Source organism: Triturus cristatus, chromosome 1_1, assembly GCF_964204655.1.
Source record: "Triturus cristatus chromosome 1_1, aTriCri1.1, whole genome shotgun sequence".
Lineage (NCBI taxonomy): Eukaryota > Metazoa > Chordata > Amphibia > Caudata > Salamandridae > Triturus > Triturus cristatus.
Window position 1 is genome coordinate 1,238,191,933 of NC_140579.1, and position 19,234 is coordinate 1,238,211,166.

At 43.5% G+C, this 19,234-nt stretch overlaps 1 pseudogene; it reads right to left on the minus strand.

Moving 5' to 3' along the window:
• The window catches only part of LOC146871894 (bile acid receptor-like), a 373,335-nt pseudogene that overhangs the window by 291,310 nt on the left and 62,791 nt on the right, over positions 1-19,234 (minus strand).

Consider the following 19,234-nt stretch of genomic DNA (forward strand, 5'->3'; position numbering starts at 1 on the left):
TAGAGCGCTTTATAAATGCCATAAATAAATAAATCTATCTGGCCTGAGCATGCTTAACAAAAATTACAACTTGATTTTTCAAAATGTAAAATCAACTCAGCTGACCATTTCAATTACTGTGATACTCATTTCAAAACTCTTTACAGTCTAATACTAATTTTAGATTAACCTAACACATAGTATGTGAGAACGTGCCCCCTTTCTGCATGGTATGCCCCCACTTTTTGCTTAATTGCTGATGTTCTTTGACTGAGTGTGCCCTGGGCACCTGCTAATCAGGTACCCAGGGGCTATGTTTCTTCCCTAAAATTGCATTGAAGCCTATTCCCAATTGGCATCCCTGGCCACAGGTAGGCCTTTGGTAAATGGTACCACAGGTACCCAGGGCCCTGTGACCAAGGAAGGCCCATAAGGGCTGCAGCACTTATTGTGCCACCCTTAGAGGCCCTGCACCTTTTCACTCACACACTGCCTTTGCAGGCTGCATGTCTTGATGCAGGACAAACTGAAGAGTCGACATGGCACACATCCCTGTGTACCATGCCTACAGACCACTGCCCTGGCATAGATCAGTCACCCCTCTAGCTGGGTACACTATGCCAGTGGTGAGGGTACAGGTGCATGAACACTGTACCCCTACAGTGCCCAGGTCCATTCCTGGGCATTTTAAGTGCAGTGCTGCCATTAAGAGTATAGGGTGCTGGGAGTTTGTCATTACGAACTCCACAGCACCATAATGGCTACACTGAAAACTGGGAAGTTTGGTATTGAACTTCTCAGCACATTAAACCCACACTGATGCCAGTGTGGGATTTAATGTAAAATGCACGACAGAGGGCATCTTAGAGATGCCCCCTGAAACTCAACCAACTTCTAGTGACCTGACTGAGTGGCTGCTTAGGCTGCCACCAACAGACATGTTTCTGGACCCCTGGGTCGAGAGCCTGCTGCTCTTGGGGGCCTGACAAAAAATGCACATCCTGGGACGAGGTGCCAAGCCTACTCCCCCAGGATGGACAGGGTTCACGAAGGGGAAGCTTCAAAGGCATGCCGCCTTTGTGAGCCTCCCCAGACCATTTGCTTCTTTCAGCAACTGGTTCCCACTGCTTCTACCCCCCACTTTGGGCGGGAGAACCGGCGGGAAAAACAAGTGAGGAAAAGGGGTGTGCCCACCTCTGCCAACTCTACCCCTCAGGTGGGGGAGGCGAGGTGAAGCACAACTTCGAGTCCCCGCCATCTTGAGGATGGGGTGACCCAACCAACCAGGAACAGGTTCCTGCACCCACCCACTGGAGGGTGGCATGATAGGGGGTATACCTAACCCAGGGAAGGGACCCATTGGTCCCTGCCCTTTACCTACCTGTAACGCCCCTAAATCTAGTATTTAGGGGACACCCTGAACCTTGCTTCCTCAGATCCAGAAACGACATGAAAAAAAAAAAGAAGGACCGAACAGCTGTGCAGCCAGCTAACAAAAGAAAAACGCCCACTGACTTGGCCCCAGCCCAACTGGTCTGTCTCCCCTCGAACCTGCTCTTGCAAAATCCCAGTGTGTCCTGCAGCCAGCAACCTCAAAAACCCCAGAGGACCTGCCTGCCTTCACTTCCAAAGACTGTTTCTCCTGTGAACACCGGATTTGTTCAACTGCAACCTCTGGCAGCAGCCGGAGACCGCAAATCCAGCCCACTCTGCACCCGCCAAACCCGGCCCAAGCTCGAGTGGAAAAACACCATGAGTAGGTCATCCCGGCGATCCTGACCCGAGATCCGGCGACCCCTGACATGCCTCAAGCCTCCGGCCGACGCCTGCAGTCTATATTTAGAAGGCCTCCCTAACTGCGACCAGGAGGTGGTAAGAAGATCCGACCACAAAGGCACCCCTGCACCCGACGCCCCACGGCCTTGTGTGCCCAAACCAACGGTGCCTAGCCAAGCCTTAAATTCCCAACTTACCTCTCCAAGTGGTGGTTGCACCCAGAAGTCCTTCGTCTCCCTGCCTGCAGTGCTTTTGCAAACTGGAGGTTCTCCATTGAAAATATCAGAGCGCCCGATGTCGAAACAGCACTCTGCACCTGGCCGCCCCAGTGCCGCTGAGGGTGTACATTTTGTGCTACTTTGTTTCCCCATTTGCCCTGACCTAAACCCTAGGAGCTTTGCTCCCACAACCCAGTGGCCTGCTTGCCAGCAGCCACCAACCGGAGGCCCCCTTTCCCCCATTGGATAACATTGGGCATCAACACTCTGCACCCAGCCGCCCTAGTGTCGCTGAGGATGTAACAAGAGTGCATCACTGACCCTGGGGGACCCATGAGTCTAAACCCAGAACCTTAACTTCCACAGTCGATAACTTACCTGTGAACCGATAACCTGTTTTTCCTCCATAGGATTACATTGACAAATTTCTTCAAAAAAGTTTCTAAGTGAGGAGTTTTGAAATCTAAAAATATTCTTTGAAAATCGCACGAATAACCAAAGTGTATTTGCTTACCTGTTTGCAGGAAATGTCCCAGTGCTGAATTTAGGTATCCAGCACTGAGTTAGAAAAGTAACGTAAAAAGTAACTTACCTGTAATTTACTGAAAAAGCCTATTCATTTCAATGTACTGAATATGCTAAGTATTGCAACCTACTGCATCAAATAAACAAAGTACAATTCTTATTGCATTTTCAAACTGATCTACAATCAGCAACGTATTACTGTAAAGTATTTAATGCTTACCTGTGCCAGGCTTGCTTGGTTCTAAAAATAAAACAACAGTATATGTTTTATACAAAAGCAATTGGTCTAGAGTTCAGTCCTTAAGTCTGTGAATTCATTTGCTGACTGAGTGTGTACATCAAATGCTTAACACTGTCCTCTGATATTGCCTTGCTGCTCGAACACTCTACCACAAATAGAGAGTAAGGTTCTATCTAACTTAAGTGGACTCTATACACACTATAACTCATTTTGGTGTGGTATATATATAGCCAGTTTCCTACATAGTAACCATGGAGATGAGCTTTGGGGTAAAGCTTAGAAGCAGAGTAACAAATCATGCAAGATGAGAACCACCACACCAAGCCTTGTGTCCCAACTACTCCCACGACGACATCCACCCTGCTTCAACTTTAAATGGCAAGAAATGCTACAACCAAATGCCAACGATATTATTACGCTAAGGTCACGCAGAATTTCCAAATGACTACCAGTTATTTTTAATTTTGAATGAAATCCAAAACATTGCCACCTCAATTCCAAAATACTAAACCCTTCTTCCTCTGGATTCATTTAGTCCTTAAATTCATTGCTGGTTTTATCTGGGTTAAATGCACACCCTCTATTCAATGTTTTTAGCTTTCTGAATCCTGTTCTTTTTCATTTATTGCTCCGTTTGCCTTTCTGTTTAGTATTAATTCAATTCAATTCAAATTTTTTATTGTTTCAGTTAATTAAAACCATTACAATTTGTCTCCTATATAAAAAAAGCAAGTGACATTTTTGTAAATTTGCTTAAAACCATAAAAGCCTTTTGTTATCACTTAATAATGTTCAAGTATATACAAGTATGTATAATATGCTATCAATGAATCAATTAATAATAATTAAGTATGTACAAGAATTTATAATAAGCAACTAATAGATCAAAGCAATAATTAGTCCTTATTCCGCTGTGGCGATAAATGATACTTTCCAGACATAGTTCTTGCTTGGCGTATAGCCTCTCTCTTGATCCAAACCGCCCAGTACACATTACTGGGCCGTGACTGGAGATTCAGTTTTTAATGCTTTCTCATGCGAGGTGAGGAAATTTATCAGTTGACAGTTCATTGAGGTATCAGTTGGATCCAACCCAGCTATGATGGCTGATCTGCACGTCCTTATTTTTCTGGAGTTCATTGCATTTTTTAGTAAAGTGACATGTGCTTTTGAAAGTTTGGGACATATACAGACTAAAAAAATGAATTCCTCTTTGCTACTGCCACATATTCTGCACTCTTTCGGCCCTTTGTCGACTCATGTTGGCTGATCCGCGATGGACGGTAGTTTGCCTAATCGCAGGGCCATCAGTTGGAGCCTACGATGGACTGAGAAAGTGATAATTAGGTATGGAGCTGGGGTAAGAGTCTTATAATTAGTAATTACCATCCAGGCGTGCTTTCTCTTGCTAAAGATATTTTTATCTACTAGCAGAGAGTGGAATTTTGCAGATTTATTTATGGCTTGTTTGAAGGATGAGTACGATAAGTTGGTGTGCCAAAGCTCTCTTGTACAGGTTGCTAATAAAGCTTTTTGTAAATATTGATTATAAGGAAGCATTTTTTCCTTCTCTAGTTCCTCCCACAAAGCTTTATGCAATTCTGATTCTGCTATATTTTGTTTCAGTCTGTACCATTGCTTAATGGTTGCGTACATTCCTCCCCAATATTTTATTGTTTATGCCAAATTCTAATCTCACCTGAACTGGAGACGCGGACTGGTGGATTTGAAAGACCCTTTTATATATTGAAACTTGCAGTTTATTTAGCAGGTCGGCGTCTTTCCCGTGTGGTGCAATGCTGCCATATGATAACGTTGGTAGCTTTTTGGCTGATACTACTGCTAGTAGGGGTTTAAACGATGGCCCCTTCAGTTTTTTTGCTAGGCTCCTAAAGGCAAACGATAGGGCGTTTGTTCTCTGCGTCATGTATGCTTTTTGTTCTCGATGGTTCAGCCGGTTATCGATATAAAAACCCAGGTATTTGTAATTAGAGACTTCCTCTAGCTTTCGCCATCAAGTTGAAAGTTCTGTTTAGCCGTCGGGTATCTACTAACTAGCATTGTCTTGCTTTTCGATGTATTTATCTCTAGCTTATTATCAGCAATTTACCAGCATACCTGTGAGCGACCTACAAAGGCCGATTTTAGTTAGGCTCATCAGTACGACATCGTCCGCATATGATAGGTGGGATAATGACAGGGTGCCCAGTTAAGGTGGGTAGGTGTTAATCTCATTGAGTTTATGATCCAGGTCTTCCATAAAAAGATTAAAAAGGAGTGGTGCCAGCACACACCCTTGTTTGAGCCCTTTTGTGGTGTTGACTTTCCTTGATAATCTTGAACCATCTCCAAGGTTAACTCTCATCCATGTGTTAGAGTAAAGGAGTAAAATTCCTCTAAATATTTTTTCGGGGATTTTCCAAGCTCGCAGCTTTTCCCATAAGATATGACGATCTACACTGTCGAAAGCCGTCTTTAAGTCGACAAAGTAGAGGTGCAGTTGATGTTTCCTCTGTTTGTATTTATCAGGGATCAGCGAGAGTGATAGGAGGTTTGTAGTTGTCCCGCTTCCTTTTCTGAAACCTGTCTGGTTGACCGGAATCTGTTTTAGCTTGTCTGACCAAGTAATCAGATGTGCCAGTATCAGCGACGCGTAGTACTTTGCGTCCACATCCAGTAGTGCAGTTAGCTTATAATTAGACAGGAACGATCTGTCACGCCCTTTGTAGATAAGTGAAATTATTGATCCTTGCCAGCTCAGTGGGATTTGCTCTATGTTCTCCACTTCTTCAAATACATTTTTTAGCCTCCCGCTCCAGAAATCTGCTGCAAGTTTGAAGATTGACGGGGGGATTCCATTTGGTCCTGGAGCCCCGGTTCCCCGTCCCTTTGAGATTATTCTTTTTATCTCCTCTAGTTGGTAGGCCCGGCTTTCAAGTGTGGCCCTTGGGCTACTGGCGCTCATCACTACTCTTTTCCTTTGTTCTTCTTCTGCTTTCAGCGCGGTTGCTTTTTGTTTAGAGAGCATGTCGTTGTTCTTTTGTTCTGCTTGATCTTGGACCTTTACTTGCTCCTTCTCTTTGCCTGCTAGGAAATTTGGGAGTTTGGTGTCTGTAAATCTTTCTGTTTCAGTCTCATTCTTGTACACTTGAGGCAAGAGGGCTGATGGGCCGATTCAGATTGTTTATCGTTTCCCAGAATGTGCTTGAGTTTTTTTTTTTTGCGTTACGTAATAATGTAACCAAAAGTTGTCCTCACATCTTTTTTTATGTTCCCATATCTTCTTTTTGTATTCTTTCCTTCGGTTACGTATGGCATCCCAACCTATTGGTTCTTTTTTGTTCCTTTAGAGTTTTTTTTAGTTCCTGTTTAATTGTAAGAGCATCAGTGGGTCTTGACATGTTCTTTTTAAGTATCGGGCCTGTTTTGATTTGCCAATCATGATTGTTATTAATTTGTCCGTGAAGCTTACCCACTCTTCTATCTTGTTTTGATCATTTCTTTCACTTTCCATTTTGAACCCATGTAATTTGGCTTGAAGTTCATCGATGTTCTCCATTGACCATTTCAGCCGTTTTATGTCAATTGAAAATATGCTTTCTACTGCTGTCGTGCTAGTTTGATGCTTTGGTAAATTTAACCTGAAGTAAATATGTTAGTACGAGTGGTCACTTTTGGTTGTGAATTCGATGACAAATGGGTGAGAAAAGGCATTAATGGTAGTGATATTGCTGTGTAATCAAGCCTTGATTGCGATTTCCCTCTGAAGTAAGTATACATTGGCGGGAAATCTTCAGAAGTTCTACTGTTTATTATTCTCAGGCCTAGATATTCGAGTGTTTTCACCAGTTGTTGCCTCACTAGATCGGAGCGAACCGATTTGAGGTGATATTGTGGTTGTACATTCCATGACTTGTCTGCTGCGAGTTTCTTGACCTCTTCTGGAGTAAAAATGTAATTTGAGTTGAAGTCTCCTGTTATGATATCTCAGAAAGGGTTGGTGTTTCGTATATCAGTGATTATGGTAGCTAGTAAGGCAATGTGGGCTTTTATTTCTTTCGCTGATGGATGTGCGTAGGTGTTGATTAACAATACCACTCTGGGTTCCTCTTTCACTGTAATTGAAAATGTTATTAGTTGTACATTTGGGCCATAAGGAGCTATATGTTCTGATTGAATATTGATTGCTGTTGATACATAGACTGCTAGCCCGCCTTTCGGGCATCTGTGCCTCCTGTGTTTCTCAGCTGGTGTGCTGAAGTGTATAAATCCCGCAAGAGGCAGCACCTCGAGTGCCCATGTCTCCTGGAGGGCAATTATGTCGCATGTCACCCAGTCTTTCAGAGGTCTGCCATCTTCTAACCATTTCTTTGCTCCGGCTATATTCCATGAGATAAGGTTGCTTTTCTTTTTGTTCAGGATTCCCGGGAGCCAGCTCCAATGATCGATGTCAGACTCTGTAAGTGCCTTTTTTTCTATCATAATCTCATTACGTTTTATTGACATTGGGCTATTTCCTTTCGCGTGCCAGAGTACTGAATAAGCCTGTTTCTATGTCACCAGGCCATGCCCGGCTTTTTCCTCCAGGATGTTTTTTCCCCTAGTGATCCTGCGTATCGTAGTTTTATAGATCTAGACAGCCTTATGGTCAATGTGTCGAATTGTTGGTTTTGATTCACAATAAGTTGGGCAACCTCCGCTGTTTGCCACGTTGTGAGTGTTTGTTCATTGGTGTTTCCATTTCCCTGCTGACAAAATTCCACTGTCAGTAGGTGTCTGAGTATAGATGTTTTAGCCCAGGGACGGTTGCTAGCAATTTCAAAATGTTATCCCTGTTTAGGATATCATGCCACCCCTGGGACTCATACTCTGGTGAAAGTAATATTTGTTCAGATAGTTGTCCATTCTGTCGAGAGTTGGTGCTGTTATCGACTTCTTGGTCTTTTCCCACCTCAGTGGATCTTTGTGTTATAAGTTTTCCATCGTCAGTCTTAGCGCTCTTTTTGACTTCTTGTGCTGGGGTAACTAGTGATGACCTGCTGCTCCGGTTATTCTCCCTATCTCTTAGCCATCTCCCTCGAGTACTTTCCTGGGGAGTTACATCATCCGTGTTGTGTATATTAAATCTAAGATTTCCGTATACCAGGACACCACTTGTTAATGGTCTGGGAGATGTGATCTTGGCACTCTGGGTTGAAGTGATCTTGTTGTCCTTTTCTTGGAGGAGTGTTTCTGCTTCTTCATCAGTCCCAGGCTCATAGTTTGTCTTTTTACCTTGGGTTTCATGCATCCGACCTGGCTGGGGTTCCTCCTTAGTCCTTACATCCTCGCTCTGTTGCGGGTTGGATCCTTCTTTCGTGTTAGTTGTTCCTTTCTTTCGGTCCTTCTGATTCTGATACGTGACGCTGTTTATAAACAGTTGTGGTGTCAAGTTCACGTCTTGCCCTCCCATTTTCCCTTGTTGCTTCTTCTCATGGGTCTGTGTCTCCTCAGATTGGTCACTCCTTTGTTGCTCTCCCATGTAACCATTTCTAGGACTGGGATTAAAGTCCCTCTTTGTTGGATCACTGCTCTGTGAGCCTGTTGCTAGCCGTTTTGATGCTTGGGGCTCTACGTCCCCCCAGGTGTGTATTGCTGTTCTTTGTCTTTGTCCATGCTCCGCTTTGCTGCTTGTGTTCTTTTCTGTCTGTTCCCTGGGCTCTTCTTCCTCCCTAGCTACCATAGCCATGGGCCACTCCTTATGATTCGCAATTGAGGTGTCAGTTGTTCCCTTGTGGACCTTGTGGCGTTGAGTGTGTCATTTGTTTCCCTGGTTGCACTGAATATGGGGTATATTTTAATTCTTTGCTCAGTGTTTCTTACTAATTGTTTGTTTCTTGCCTTCCTTTCCCGTTTTTTTGTCTTCTCGTTTGTTTGATTAAAGTACACACTTCCGACTTTGTAGTAGGTGTAGCTCCTGTCTCTGCTAGTATTTTTTTCGCTTTGTCTTCTTCTTTCTTATCCTTCTGTTTGGAATCCGTTGGTTGTATTTAGTTGTCATCTTTTGCGGGCTTGGTGCATGGCGTATTTTGCTGTCTAAGAGCTATTATTTGTTTAAGGAGAGCTGGAAGGAGACTCAGCTTATCAATGATTGGGCCACAGGTGCAGGAAGTTTGCTCTAGCGTATATTTTGATTGCGCTGATGTTAATAATTTATTACGTTTGTCCTTTTTGGTGGTTATCCCTGCTATATGTAGCGCTGTGATATTCATTAGGTCTATTTGGATATCCAGCTTGTCTGATTGCAAATTCAGTGCCTTTACAGAAGATTGAAGCGTGTCTAATAATGACCTAAAGAGTTGCGAGTGATTGCTTATGTCACTGGGTGATTTTCCTTGTGTAGATGTCTGCTTGCTACCTGAGTATGGCTCTGCATTTAACAGTTGATTGCTGGCTGGTGTTTGGCTAATTTTCTGCTGTGTTTGGACAGATAAAATTGAAGTTTCTTTTTTTCCAGTCCAAGTGGTCCCTCTCCGTTTTGCATTGGGGCTGTATGGTCCTCTCTGTCTAGTCCCTGTGTTGATGTAAGTTCTTGTGACAACTCTTTATTCAATGAAGGACTTAGGAATCTCAACCATGAGTTTTCTAGTTCTTCCAGGGCATTTACTTCATCTGAGTTTATCCGGTGAATTTGAGCCTCCGTTCTGTGACCTTGTGTAATTTCATGTGGCTTTACAGGTAGTATGGGGGTTATTGATTTTGAGATAGAGCAGGATGCAATATTTGTGCTTGTACTTGGATCTGATTGGCTGGTTTTTGCAGTGTGCATTCTTCTTTCTTCGCTCTGCTCTTTTCCGTTGCCAGGCTTAAGCTCATTTTGGGCCTTGGAATAACTCCTGATGATACTATTTTTTTGTTTTGTCCTCCAAGAGTGTCTCAAGGTGGTAGTCATCAGGCGTAGGTTTTGCCTCTCTTGCCTCGTGTTTCGTGCTAGTATCTTCCTTCTGACTGCCCTTTTCCTTATCTTCCTGCCCCAGATTTTACTTGAGACTTGGCTGCTTGGGTCCATTTGGTGAGCTGTGGATATTGGGGCACTTGGCTTCTCTTCTATTCGAACGGAATCACCCGACAACGGTTATTTAGTTAAATGAAGACTTTTCGTTAAGAGATAGGAAGACGTGGAAGAACTACACGCTTCTACTCTGGGGATAGTACAAACAACGGCGCATCCTTTAGTGCGTTTTTGAATTCTACAGCAACAAAAGGAGACGAGCAGATGCTCAATAAGTGGAGCCAATTACAATGATAGCGCTCAATATTAGAGGCTGTTTATGAGGTTTAATAATATAAGGCGGAAGGTCCGCTTTTTAAGATTGGGTCAACTGGATACCAATATAGGACTGCTTCTTAACCTTTAACACTAATTCAAGTTAATAAAAAAATCTCTTTACAAGGATCTCTAATAATGAGGAAACAAGAGTTAGAGAAAACCTTATGAAATTACATGTTTTGAAAAAGATGGGAGAATTTTGATTAAAACCATCGAAACGCGTCAACGCTCTTTGGATGACATAATCTCTAAGGGAATATGGACTTGGTATTTCACGAGTAGAAGTTGAACCAGATCATATCCTCACTGATTCAGATGATATGTCTTTATAAAAGACTAATTTAGGAGTCTGGAATTGTGTTTTCTCTTGTATATGTGTTTGTCCTTCATGTATGTATAATGATACAATTTATGTTGAAGAGATTTTATGGAATATATGGAATGTTTTAATGTAAAAACCCTTTTTTCTATTGGATCAATGGTATGGTCTTTTTATGTGATTTTATTAAAGAAATATTTTGTACTACTGAAGTAGATGTGTAAGATGTTTTAAAAATGTGTTTGTGACATTTCATTTTATGAATGTTATATTAGCTTTGAATGGGGTTATAGTGTATACATATTTTTTAGGTTAATTCCAAAGGGAATTTGCTTATAACTTGTTAAGAGTACCTCATCCCTTTGGTTGGTAAAGGGGTCCCTCTCTGTATTATACACACTTCTCTTCTATTCCGACATTGTGTATCTCCCTTTGTGGGGTTAGATATGCTGGAAGACCCGGTAAGTCCCATGGTGTTGAGAAAATTACAGCTCCGGTGTTTTTAAGAAAGGAAAAGCCTGAAGTTTACCATTGCACTTCTAATTTCCTGGTTCCTGAACAGTGTCAGGATTGGTGAAATTAGAGGGCTTTTCCGATTTGCTTCTGTTCTCTTTGCTGAGTGTTTTGTATTTTGTCTTTTTTCCCCTTGATTTGTACCACTGGTTTTCTGAGACTTCTGAGTTTTTAGAGACTGCTTTGGGGTTTGCCTCACTTTGCCTGATCGCATCCTTCCGTGACTATTAGTCTCCTACTATTGTTTGTCGTTGTTGTCATTGTTTTATTATCTAATGTAGTTGTAGTGCGGTTATGGATTGTATCATTTAATTGTGTGTTTGCTGTATTTTTTAGCTATGGGTTGTGGTGCGCAGGTGAAAGAGGCTATAAGAAGCCTTAGGAAGGTACTCTTGGGTTCGACCGGAACCCCTCCGTACTGCAGCCCCGCTGCGTTGGGAGTAGACGTAAGCTGCCCAGGGCCGGGTGCACTAAAGCTGGTGCTGGTGTATACTGGTCTATACTGCAGGCCCCTCTCCACCGGAGCCGGCTTCCCAGTTACTTTTATCCTGCCTTCCTCCGGCTTACCGTCCTGCACGGACCTTGGTGGTCTCTGGTGGTCTTTGTTTGGTGGGGGAAGTTAGAAATACCCCCCCCCCCACTGATCTGTCGGTCTGCTACTCCGTGCACCCACGCCACAGACCTCTGATCAACTGACACCCGCCAGAAGTCCGATCCCTCCTATGCCTGGTCCTGGTCTTTACTGCTCAGACCCGGTTCTAGCAGGTGGGCCAGGCCCACCCAAACATGAGCCTGGCCTACCCAAACAGGAGCCTTGGCTTTGTTTATTTTTTCACCCTTTCATCTCCACATGAGGAAAGGGACAAATCCTTTCTTTGACAATGGTAACCTTTGCCTACTGTCCTGCTGCATGGATATTTCTTTTTCTATGCTGCTCAGTAGAAAATAAGTTTATTTATTCCTATTCACCTTTCCTGACCCCTGCAGCAGTTTATCACATCAGGCTATGACACAAAGTTTGACTAATGGAGTAGGTAAGAGAATGTGTTACTATTTGATTTTCTTTTTCAAATCTGCACAGGACCAGCAGGACACGTACTTCGTGTGTGCTTTATTTAAACAGTTTTTATCATTATCATGGCCGATGCAGGACAACAATAGGACAATACAAAATGCCCAGATAACGCTGGTGATGAATGATCCTGCTGGAGAGCAATCAGTCTGTTAGTAGTTTTTAAATACAGATGAACTGTATTTTATGTGGAAGCTCAGTGGGTTACTGTCTTTGTCACAGAGATCCTTGTGTTACTTGCAGTTCAGAAGTTACAATCCTAACATAGGACAGTGACCAATGAACTGTCATCAAAGAGCTGCATACAAACATACATGGTATAGTTAGAACTTCGCTTTTTTTGTTTTGTGATATAGGTAGAACTTCCTCAGTCTTTCATTATTCTAATGTTGCTAAAATGAGTATGTCTGGGCAGATATACATTTTTATCAGTAAAGCAGATCCCCGTGGAATACTCTTTAAATCCTAAGGTTGTGTTTCCCCAGACCAAACCCTCTTAAAATATCCTGCCCACCGGTATGGATGACATGTCATTCCTACACTTTGTAATCCTCATTGGCTTATGTGACATTCCCTGTAGACTGATTTATATACTTGTATGATTCATTGTCTCTGTATAATGTGTGTCTGATGTAAAGTACTGTGACACACTACACTACAAGTAGCACTATACAACAAATGAAATGCATATGAGAGAGGGGCTACGTAAAGATGAGGGGCACTGTTGGAGGCTGGCAGTGAGGGAATCCGAGGAGGAGGTAGTGGGAGGGGCTATGAAGCGATGAGGGGCACTGTTGGAGGGTGGCAGTGAGGGAATCCGAGGAGGAGGTAGTGGGAGTGGCTATGGAGCGATGAGGGGCACTGTAGAAGGGTGGCAGTGAGGGAATCCGAGGAAGAGGTCATGGGGTGGAGGGCGGAGCTAGGGAGAGATGAGGGGCACTGGTGGAGGGTGGTAGTGAGGGAGTCTGAGGAGGAGGTCATGAAGGGGAGGGGCTACAGAGAGATGAGGGGCACTGGTGGAGGGTGGCAGTGAGGGAATCCGAGGAGGAGGTCATGAGGGGGAGGGACTTTGGGGAGATGAGGGGCGCTTGTGGCAGTGAGGGAATCCGAGGAGGAGGTCAATAGGGGGGCCATGGAGGGATGAGGGGCACTGTTGGAAGGTGGTAGTAAAGGTATTGAGATTATTGGTGTGGCGCCAAAAAAGACTTTTGCAGCAGCGCTAAACTCGGACCGGTCAAGGCCCGTTCTGTTTTTGTTTATTTAATTAGTAGTCGGGTCATAAGGGCTACTGTGGAACATGCTATTTATATTTACTGCTATGTTCAATGTTTTAAGTTTGAAGGTGATTTTACTAATGTTTTTACCGGGAAAAATGAAAGTGGAGCCTGATGGTGTCTGATATGGGGCTGGGGCCCAAGGTCAGCTGTGCGATAAGGTGCACTGGAGAGGAGCACTGGATAATCAAGCCGGTAAGGGAGTGCGTGGCAGAGTCCGGGGTCAGGTGGAGGTAGTAATGAAGAGGGATTCTCCCTGAAGGCTCGCACAGAGAGAGCCCGAGAAGTGTCACTTGCCTGATACTCCCACCTCAGAAACCTCCTCTTCCAATCAAAGGAACATTACATAGAAAAAAACACTTTTTGAGAGTGATATTTAGAAAGATTTGGAAAGGAGTGCGTTTTACTGGGCCTTGTAAGACTAAGAAGAGATAAAGGAGGGCCCTGAAGCAGCCCTGCCTAGACATATATGCGACAAATCGAGCCTGCAGTGGCCCACCCAAATGCACCCTTGGCCCACCCAAATAAAAATTCCTGGAGCCGGGCCTGTTTCCGCTGCGCATCCACCGCACTGAAATCACAATCTGCTTGTGGCTCACACTGTTCCGTGCTCCTCATTCCTCTCACTGCAAGCCTGGTCCTGGGTTTTACCGCTGCGTTGTCGTTGTGCAGCCTCCGCACCGTTAATCATAACTGCGACTGGCTCACGTGCTCTCGCTCCTCTCCAGATTCACCGGGCCACGAGGGGAGGGGAGAGCAGGGCGGGATCTGGCGGCAATCCGGCAGGGTGGTCCGGTTTTCGCTCCGGTCGGAGCTCCGCCGTTGCCTCACTGGTTGCCCTGTGCCACGGGCTGCAGGTGAACTGGCCCAACCGGTCCAAATCCTGCGCCCCTTCTGCTCTGCTGTTGCGTTATCGCTGCGCTCCGAGTTCCTCCGCAAGCCGCACTGGTCCAGAGTCACTGGGCCGCTTCCGCAGGGGGTGGGGAGGACGGAGAGCGATCGGCGGCAATCAGCAATATAGCCCGTTCGTTGGCGCAGGTCGGCGCAAGTCGGTCTGAGTCCTGAGCTCAGAAGCCGGCTCGCCTCGCATCGCTGGTTGCTCTGATTGCTCTGTGCCACGGACCGCAGGTGAACAGGAACAACATAATTAGTATTCGTTTGGTCATGTCTGGGCAGGTTTCAGGGTAGTTTTCTTATTTCTTCATAGCCTTGATGGTACCTTTGTATTTATATGTTATAATAACATAATTTTCAATAAATCATACTGCTAACACAAAATTAATTGTAATGTCGAATTACATTCTTGCTTTCCCACCCCTAGACCAAAGGTTTAAAATACACAAAAAGAGCGAGTGTCAAAAAGAGAAACATTAGAAATTAAGATCAATAAACCACACAAACACTGTGTTAATTGTTGAGTAACAACACTCCTTTTTAAGATGACATCATAGGAAAACATTTAGAAATGCGAATCAATGCACCTTGGTTCTCCCCATATGCATGTAAAGGGTTACATCGTATTGAAGTTGTGCTTCTATGATAGGCCTTTATCTAGGTAACTATGGGGTGGTTAAGCAGTTTTCTTTTTTTTCTGTCGATTCCAATGCTGAAGAGTTTGGGTTTATTAAGAGCTTTTGAGTTTGACAGCTTTCCTATGTGATTTGTTTTCGTTTATTGTTGGCACATGATATGTCTTTGCAAAGTAATATTCAAATGCACACAATGCGCCCTGCAGATTAACAGGACGCCATGCAGATATGCTGCACCACTGATCTGGGAGGAACACGGAAAATGTGGATTACCTCAGAAGCCACACACAACATCTTCGTTGCTTAAAAAATGTGTCTGTTAATGCTAAATTGCGAAGTTCGTCTGTGAGGGTGGCAGAGCGAGGCTATTATTTCATTTGACAAAGTCTATGAAATGGGCGAAAAATAGAAATGGTTTTGGACTTTGCTGGCACCTGCTTTTCTTGACTTAAGAGGCTAGAGATGAAAGAGCACTAACACCTAACTAGACATGTTCAATCACTGATTCCCCTGAGTAGGGCACAGTTTCTAAAGAAGAAGCATCACTGCAAACATTTACATTTTAATAATGTGTGTGGGCCCGATTCACAGAACTAACTTAAGACAAAATCCCAAACTTACTACCATTTTGGTATTCACAGAAGGCACTTACTCATTTTGGTATTCACAGAAGGCACTTACTCATGCCTTCTATGAATACGAAATGAGTAAGTGCCTTCTGTGAATACCAAAATGAGTAAGTACCTTCAGTGAATACCAAAATGAGTTAATGGTAGTAAGTTTAGGATTTTGTCTTGAGTTAGTTCTGTGAATCGGGCCCTACTTGTCTGAAGATTATTTGTTGGTACTAATAACTAATATCATACAATAGGTCAGTTTACCATATGACTATGATTCAGGTGGACACTTCCCTTCCAGTCCAGGGCTTTGAATTTACAAATCATTGTTTTCAGGTGTCACTGCCCTATGTGTTCGGTTGATTAAACCAAGATTACACTTCCCAGGTGTGTGTGTTAAATTAAAACCTAGGACAGGAAACGAGGTGTCCTCATTACATGGAGTCAAATGATAACCCCACATTAGTGCATCTTAGATTTTTCATTGACATGACTTGTAATTGATTTATACATTTCGAACAGGTAAACTAATCCTCCATCATGCAGCTCTTCCTTCCACTGGGGACCTGGCTCGCGAGTTTGAGATATTGTACATGCTTGCATTATTAGGTAGGCTGTTAGTTGGACAAAGAGAAAAACGTATAGATAGCCATAGCCTAGTGAGAGGCAACCAGATAGTTTATAAGACAATTTCTTACACACATCAAGCATTCCCATGGCTTTGGACTTCTTCAGTCGACACTCCTGACACTTTCTTCTCATGTACATGTCCATTTCACAATGTCCTCCATTTTTGCATCTGTACACTGCATTCTTGGTGATACTGGGACGAAAAAAAACTAAAAGAACAAGATGTTTATCTTTCATTGCGATTAGCACATTAACCATGTGTTCCCAGTGAATGGTTCCTACCTTCTCAGAGCCCCTTTGAATTTAATTTTTGTGCCTGTGCACCATCATACAATGGCTGTCTACAGTATTAAAGGAATAACCAATATGAAGCCAGCCAGGAGCATCACTACGGTACGATAGTCACCAATATGCCACGTGAATTACCACCGTAATGCACAAGCATCATTATACCATGTATGGAGGCCATTGTGCTATGGATACCTACAACATGCCAAGAATTATTACCATCGTACAGTAAATCCAACAAATATGGCAGGAATTATCCCCCACTGCCAGAACCACCATTGTGCCACAGAAACCCACAATATTCTAGAAATTACCACCTCTATGCCAGGGTGAATAATATTCCAGTACTGGGCACCAGTGTACAATAGATGCCCAATATGTGGCAAGAATTCCCAACATACTTCCAGGTTCACAATTATACGAGGGTGAGGCGAACTGTGCAAGGATGCATACAATATTTCAAGAATCACCACCATTCTGTCAGGATTAACATTAGAACAGAGATAGACACCATCATAACAGGGATGCTTATAACATGCCAAGAATTACAACCATTATAACAAGATGAGTAGTGTGTTTGATGTTAACATAGTCAAAACATGGATGTCTACAACACTTCTGCCTTGGCCAGCATACATGTCCGCAAGATCCCCAAAAATACCAGCTCTAAGCGAGGGCCTGCATTCTTGTTAGGATGGCATCATGCTATGGATTCCCACAGGTTGCCAGGAAATGCCACCATTATGTAAGCACAAATATTTGACGAGCAGGGTGCCATCTGAGACCTGGGAGTGGGGAGATATGGCCTACCTCAGAGGAAAGAGACACACAAGACTGCCATTGTTCAGTAAAGGAGGAAGCATACAGGAGTACCCCAGAAACCAGGAAGAAGGGGTGGTAGTACCTCAGCTGACTAGTGGGAAGTGCTAGATGGTCATGCCTCAGACAGCTGAGGGAGAGGGTGAAGAAGTTGACTGGTAGGCATCTGGTGACTGGGAGGGAGGGGGGTCAGGCGTGTACATTAGGTCCCTAAGGTCAGACTCCATCTTATGTAGACCCTACACCATCTTGACTAGAGGAGGTTGCCATCTTCCCTCTCTTACACAATGGGAATTATCATCGTTCCCAATTTATGTAGAATGATTGTCATGTCTGCCATTCAAAGCCGAGGTTGCCTGGCCTTATCTTTCTAAGAACTGTGAAAACGTCAAACCCTTAGATTAATGACACAGATACAACCATCAGTGCAACATTTGTCTGGGCTAAAATGTCTACTGTCCACCATGTCAAGGATAATTAAGTAAACATACAGACATATAACTAAAATAGTGTAGTCTGAATTGACATCCTTTTCCCTTATATGTTCATAATGAAACGTCTAGGACGCACACTTTGATGCCCATAATCTGTCGGACATTTCCATTTTGGTAAGTTTTAGTATGTAAGGATGACCACTTGTCATGAGAGGTCCTTCGCCACTAGTATCGCCCGAGATTCTGCCCGAGATAATCTCCCCTACTGTCTGCACATTTCGCACTTTGCAAATGCTACATCTTGCCTGCCTGAAGCTGATAACACTGTGTGCATGAGGAAGGCTGAATGACTGCTACCGCAGTGTATTGTTGCCTTTTGTGGGGAACACTGTCTTCCTGCCTCCGTTTATAAAGACAACCTTTGCTGTCAACAAGCTATGCAGTGCTACTCTTCGCCCTAAGAAACTAGATTGCAAGTGACTTTGTCTTCCATGCTCTCTCAGTATAGCACATTTTAGTAAACGTTAGTGTGTAAGGTTTTTAAATGACATTATAACAATGCTTGAAAAATTAATTTCAATCTTGTTATTTATAACATGCCTTCTTGTTTGATAATATTGTGTGTATTTATTTTAGATGTGCTGAGAAGCATTGTTCCTAAAGGAATAGTTTTAACTCAAAAGTATTCATTCTTCTTAGTTCAGGGTGTGTAACACCGTGAATTACGAAATAAGGTTTGTTGCTGTTTCCACTGTGCCCCTGATCACTTTATGGGATTTTTAGTAACCCTGAGCAATACTTCTATGTCAATTACACATTGGATAGTGTCTTTCAGGGCTACAATAACTTGTCTTTCACATTCATTGCTGGTGCATTGAACCAAGTTCACACGTCACCAATGGGTGAGAAAGCATAACTTATAAAGTTATGCCAAAGTCGTAATTTAAGCAACAGTACGTGCGGGAGGGGGCTAATACATTTGGTGTCATGGTCGCTGAATTCTTTTTCCTGTTTTTTTCCTCTGCTGCAAATGGGAGTGGAGAACTCTTTTATAACTTTTGAGATCTTGTTGAAGAGTGGGGTGGGTGAAACATAAAGGGAGACAAAACTGAATAAAGCTTCCCTTCCATGGCCCTAATAGAGCTGGGAGGCTTGCTGGATTGGTGCGCGTCAGTAAAGATAAATGGATGGTAGAGTATTGTGTATCAGAAATTGAGGTTGACAATCGTGACAAGTAAAGACACCAAAGCCAAGATGAACAAGGAAACAGCAATAAAACATGGCGAAAATTCAGATCTAGAGGCTAGATTGAGGTGAAATAATGCTAGAATAGTAGATGTGCCTGCTTAGACTACTAGTACAGGGAACATGGACAAATTCGTAGAGACCCTAGCGGTAGACCTACTTGGGCGGGGCAGTTTTTCTGATTTGTTTGGTGTTGAGCAGGTGCATTCAGCTCTGGCCTTGAGGCAGATCCCAGGGACTTAACCCAGACACCTGTTGTTGCGAAGGAGACGTGGTGGGATGAATGGGAGAAATACATCACTGCAAGTTTGAGTCTGCAGTGTGAATGAGGTAGGGAGGGGAATTAAACATGAAGGTGAGTGCAGACATCACATTGCTAACAATGAGGGCATAGGAACACAGGCATGGTAAATGACATGGACAGAACTAGAAAAGGAAACTTCTCC